This window comes from Artibeus jamaicensis, unplaced genomic scaffold (genome assembly GCF_021234435.1).
Source record: "Artibeus jamaicensis isolate MK-2021 breed Jamaican fruit bat unplaced genomic scaffold, CSHL_Jam_final contig_241, whole genome shotgun sequence".
NCBI classification, from domain to species: Eukaryota; Metazoa; Chordata; class Mammalia; order Chiroptera; family Phyllostomidae; genus Artibeus; species Artibeus jamaicensis.
Genome location: NW_026521509.1, coordinates 5,273,861 through 5,279,969, shown reverse-complemented (window position 1 = coordinate 5,279,969; position 6,109 = coordinate 5,273,861). Strand labels below are relative to the sequence as shown.

The 6,109-nt window shown below is 38.0% G+C and overlaps 1 pseudogene; it reads left to right on the top strand.

The window, feature by feature from the left end:
* Positions 1 to 1,801: 1,801 nt before the first annotated feature.
* LOC119035413 (peptidyl-prolyl cis-trans isomerase A-like) lies at positions 1,802 to 2,277 on the top strand (annotated as a pseudogene).
* Positions 2,278 to 6,109: the final 3,832 nt, after the last annotated feature.

Below are 6,109 nucleotides of genomic sequence, written 5' to 3'. Positions count from 1 at the left end.
CAATTTAATAGACAAAAAAGCTCAGACAGTTTCACTAATTTTCTCAAGTTTACATAGCTGGTAAGTAACAGATGAAGCTTAGAAGCAGAAGTGTAATTTCAAAGCTTGTATTTTAACCATTCTACAGCTTCCATATACTATGCTTTCTAACACAATATAAATAATGTGTAGTTTTCAGCTGATTTGAAATAACTGACTACTCAAGTGCTTTTCTAATAATACATAGATCTTTAGAGATCCAAGGAATTTTAGAGGTTGTCTAGTTCAATTATTTTCTTTCACATTAAGAGATTGAGGTAAAAAGAGAGAAAGAGGTTTATGTAGAGTCACTGTTATTCAGTGGCAGATCTAGGACTCACGTGCAGACCTGAAGCAATAGTTGGTCATACATTGAAACCTGCAGAAGTTCTCTTAATCTTTAGATGTTAGGATTACCTCAGAAGCACATCCTAGACTATATCTCATCCATACTCATCAATATGTCATTTCTCCTTTATTCACAACGATATTCTCATTTGTTTGCAGGAAGACTATGGAGTAGGGAGAGAGAGTGGGAGAAAGGTAAACATATTTGGGTAGAGCAATTAAAATCTAAGAGGGAATGATCTATTAAGGGTCTTGCAGTGCCTGTTTCTACTTTAATTGTAGAAAATTGTAGTGAATTGATTAAAGGAAAAGGGGTAGAAAAGTGGTATATCATGGTCAGTTAATGAGTGTCTATTACATTGTACTGAATGGACCCAAATCAGAAATTGATGTAAAAAGGTGAGATGAGAAAAGATGAGCAGGTTTCATGTTCTGCTACCTAGAACCCTTTGTAGCATTTTATTACCCTTTCGATGTATATTTGTTGTGATAGAATAGCTTGTTTAGTAAATGTCAATCTTATAGTAAGTATTTCTTACTGTTATTTATATTTTAGTTAGCATAATTTTATGGGGATCTTAATTACACAGTTCTCACAGTACATTTTTGGAATTAGTGGCTAGAAAGCACTGTTTTAAAATCAAATCAGTAGTTTTAGCCCTTTATTATTAGTAGAAGGTACCACATAAGGTGTTTCATCAACTTTTTTTAATAGCTTGAAATTCAGGGGCAGTGGGACCAGATAGAGGAGGAAGAATTTAATGATCGGTAGTATAAGATCACCAGTGCTTAAGATGAAAGCTATAAATGTCTCCTTCTGATATATAAGTAGTGGCTTTTATGAGAATGTAGTAGTTAGATAGATGTTGGACAGAGTTCATTTGTATTAATAGCTATACAATTAAAGTTGATGTTCTGTGATGGTTTTATGCGAATGATTACAACTATCATCATTGAAGCTTTAACATGAATTTTGCACCTCTTGGAAATTCCTAAAACCAAATTAAGAGCTATAAGAAACTTCCTCTAACCAAATTGTCACACAAGAAAAGCAGAAATCTAGCTAGCTAGCTATCTACCTACTCACCTATCTATCTTTCTCTGTTTGAATTAGGTTTGGAAAGTATCAAAAGTAAGTTATGAGCTTTGAAAAAGTACTTTTGGTGACATCAGCTGGAGAAGAACCTATCCAAAACCAAAATGATTCTTTCTCTCTAACTAGCAAGTCCTGACTTTTTATTCCTATTTTATTTTTCCTTTTCCTTACCCTCCACATCCAAGAAGTGGCTAAGTTCAGAGCTATGGGGGGGGGTCTCTATCCTTTCCTTCCACTTATTTTAACCCAGACTTTTAATAGCCTTTACTTAAATTTTTATAGTATCTCTGCTACCTTGCAGACACACCACCACCACATAGGACCTTCCAGTGCCCAGCCATGGTCAATCCCACCCTGTTATTCAACATTGCTGCTGACAGAGAGCCTTTGGGCCACATTTCCTTCGAGTAGTTTGCAGACAAAGTTCCAAAGACAGCACAAAACTTTTGTGCCCTGAGCATTGAGGAGAAAGGGTTTGGTTATAAAGTTTCCTGCTCTCACAGAATTATTCTGGGATTTATGTGCTAGGGTGGTGACTTTACACACCAGAATGGCACAGGCAGCAAGTCCATCAGTGGGGAGAAATTTGATGATTCAAATTTCATCCTGAAGCATACAGGTCCTGGCATCTTGTCCAATGCATATGGTTCCCAGTTTTCATCTTCACTGCCAACACTGAGTGGCTGGAGGGCAAGCATGTGGTCTTCAGCCAGGTGAAAGATGGCATGGATTTTGTGACAGCCATGGAGTGCTACAGGTCCAGCAATAGCAAGACCAGCTAGAACATCACCATCACTGACTGTGGACGACTTTAATAAATTTGACTTGTGTTCTATCTTAACCACCAGACCATTCCTTCTGTAGCTTGGGAGAGTACCCCTTCACTCCCATCTGCTTGGAATATTCTCTATCTTTGTGCTCTCAATGCAGTTCATTGGTTCCATGTATTTCTTACACTTCCCAAGTCCAGCTGGATTGCAGAGTTAAGTTTATGATTGTGAAATAAAAACTAAACAACAACAAAAAAATTTATAGTATCTCCAATTGGTTTTTCTACCATTGATCATTTCTCTCTCATCTAGTGGTTCACAAAATTTATTGTGCATCAAAATCATATTTAAAAACATTAAAACACAGATTTTAGGTTCCTTTCCACAGTTTATGACTTAGTAGGTCTGTATGGGCTCAAGAATTTATACTTGTAACTAGCAAGTCAATGATATTGATGCTGCCAGTACTGGGATCACACTTTGAATAGTCTGACTCTAATCTGTTCTTCTTCCTGTACATTTCTGCCAAGTGTACCTTCTTAATAAATAGTTCTGATTGTGTTTTAATTTTTTACAGAATTTCCTTAAAAATAACATTTTTTTAATTCTGAAAGCTTTCTTTTACCTTGTAGCCCCAACTATCTTTCTTGCCTTATCCTCTACCTTTACTCTGAATGATGTTAGGTTATGTAAAAGAGCCTTAGAGTACATGTATTCAATACTTGGGTTTGAATTCTATCTCCATTTAATGAGCATGGAGATGAGGGACTATCTTTAATCTTAGTTTCTTAATTTGTAAAATGAGTATAATAGTACCTGCCTCTTCAGTTCGTGTTAGGATTATATTAATTGATACACACAGAATACTTAGAATAATGTCTGGAACTCAGTGAATGGCAATGGTCTAAATGACCTGCATGATCTAATACCTGCCTACATGCATTATTCTGCCCCTATTTTGTGTATATTGGTGAAGTTAAAATTTCCATTCCTGGAAACCAACACGTGTTTTTTACTTCAGGGTCTTCGCACATGCTATTCCCTCTACCCACAGCATTTTCTTCAGGAGCCCTTCCCTGCTATTTAATTTGGAAGAACCTTGTGCTTTTTGTCATAAATGACACTACTTTTCTATGTAGTTGTTTCATGTCTATTTTTCCTCAATTCTCCATGAAGAAAAGGAACATCTTTTTTGCTCATACTTTATATCCCAATGTCTAGTCTACTGTTCCTTAATCTGCTTTATTCACCTAACTCTATATCATGAACATATTTATAGATTAGTAATCAATACACACAGATCGGGGATGCTGGGAAAATGGCCACAGAGTAGGACGGAGCAGATTCTAGCTCCCATACTCGTGGGTGAAAATCCTGACAGATCTATAGAGAAACAGCACAATAAACCATCGGTTACCCAGCATTTATGAAATTAAAAGACCAGAGATTGTGACCGACACTGAAACACCAGACAGCGGCAGAGTCAGCTACGGTAGCTGGGATGCACGCAGCCCCTGTGCAGCTGCCATAGGGACAGGATTGGATGCCAGAGACTCAGGTACGGGGGCTGGGACACTAGAGGCCCCTGTGACGGACCTGGGAGCCAGAGGAGTCAGCTACGGGAGCCAGGACACATGCAGCCCCTGTGCCGCTGCTGTAGCAATGGTCCTGGGTACTGGAGGAGTCAGCTACAGGAGCCTGGACACTCAGCAGTGGTAGGTGACCAGTGCAGGGACCAGCACAAGGACCAGCGTGAGAGTAGGTGGAGACTGAGAACATCAAGATACCTGAAGGAGTCTGCACCATTGAAATTCACAGGTATTATACCACAGAAGTTCACACCATAAACCCAGGGAGTCAGAACAGATCAATTTTAGAAGCTGAGACTAATAAGAAGAGTCTCAAACAATGGGAAGACAAAGAAACAATCCCTAAATGAAAGAAAAAGCAGAGGCTTCGGAAAGAATGTTAGATGAAATAGAGGTTAATCAACTATCACATATTGAATTCAAAGCGCTGGTTACTATGAAGTTCAAAGAGCTCACAATGAGCTATCAGAAACTACAGGAGAACTACAATGATCTCTCTGCAAACTACATCAACATGAAAAAAGAAATAGAAAAATATCAGCAAGGGACAAGAGGAAATGAAGAATACAATTTCCGAATTGAAGAACAGAGTAGAAAGTTTCAAAAGTAGGATAGATGAAGCAGAGTATAGGATTAGTGAGTTGGAGGACAAGGTAGAAGGCATCTCACAGAAAGAGCAAGAAAATGAAAACAGGCTCAGAAAGAATGAAGAGGGATTAAGAGAAATGCAAGACAATATGAAACCTAATAATACTCGAATAATAGAAATACCAGAAGGAGAAGAAGAACAAAAGATAGAAAATATATTTGAAAGAGTAATGAGAGAAAATGTCCCTAATTTGATGAGAGAAAAAGTCACACAAATCCAGGAATTACAGAGAGTCCCATTCAAGAGGAACCCAAGGAGGCCCACTTCAAGACACATCATCATCAAAATGGCAAAATTCCAAGACAAAGAGAGAATCTTAAAGGCAGCAAGGGAGAAAAAAGAAGTAACATACAACGAAGCCCCGATAAGGTTAGCTACTGACTTCTCAATGGAAATACTCCAAGCAAGAAGAGAATGGCAAGAAATATTCCAAGTAATGAGAACCAGAGGCCTTCAACCAAGGCTACTTTACCCAGCAAGGTTCTCAGTCAAGATAGAAGGCCAAACAAAGAGCTTCCAAGACAAAAGAAGTCTAAAAGAATACACCTCCACCAAACCAGCTCTACAAGAAATACTAAAAGGACTGCTTTAAGGGAAGGAAGGAAAAGAGGGAGACAGAGAGGAACACAGGTACAAAAATGGCAATGAATAAGTACCTATCAATAATAACCTTAAACATAAATGGATTCAATGCTCCAATCAAAAGACACAGAATAGCTCAATGGATAAGAAAGCATGACCCACACATATGCTGCCTACAAGAGACATACCTCAGGACAAAAGACCATCACAGACTAAAAGTGAAAGGTGGGAAACAAGTTTTCCAAGCAAGCAGACAAGAAAAAAAGGTGGGGTAGCAATTCTCATATCAGACAAAATGAACTTCAAAAAGAGGGCCATAAAGAGAGACCCAGAAGGTCACTTCCTAATACTCAAGGGAAGAATTCACCAAGAAGACATTAACATCGTAAATATATATACACCATACATAGTGGCACCAAAATATATCAAGAAAATCTTAGAGAACTTCAAGAAAAATATTGACAGCAACACAATTATAGTAGGGATTTTAGCACCCCACTGTCAAAAATAAACAGACCTCCCAAACAAATTATCAACAAAAATATTGTGGCATTAAACAACACCCTAGATGAAATGGACTTAACTGATATATATAGAGCCCTTCATCCCAAAGAAGCTAAATACACATTCTTTTCAAATGCACATGGAACATTTTCAAAGATAGACCACATGATAGGACACAATACCAGCCTCAACAAATTCAAGAAAATTGAAATCATACCAAGCATCTTCTCTGACCACAAGGGACTGAAATTGCAAACCAACCCCAAAGAAAAAAACCCAAAGCACCCAAAATCATGGAGACTGAATGGTATGCTATTAAACAATGAATGAGTCAAGAATGAAATTAGGAAAGAAATCAAAACATTTCTAGAAACAAATGAAAATGATCTCACAACAACCCAAAACTTATGGGACACAGTGAAGGCAGTCCTGAGAGGGAAGTTTATAGCAATACAGGCCTACCTAAAGAAGATAGAAACATTCCAAACAAACAACCTAACCCTACGCCTGCAATAACTCGAGGAACAGCAACAAAGACAGCCCAGAGCAAGCA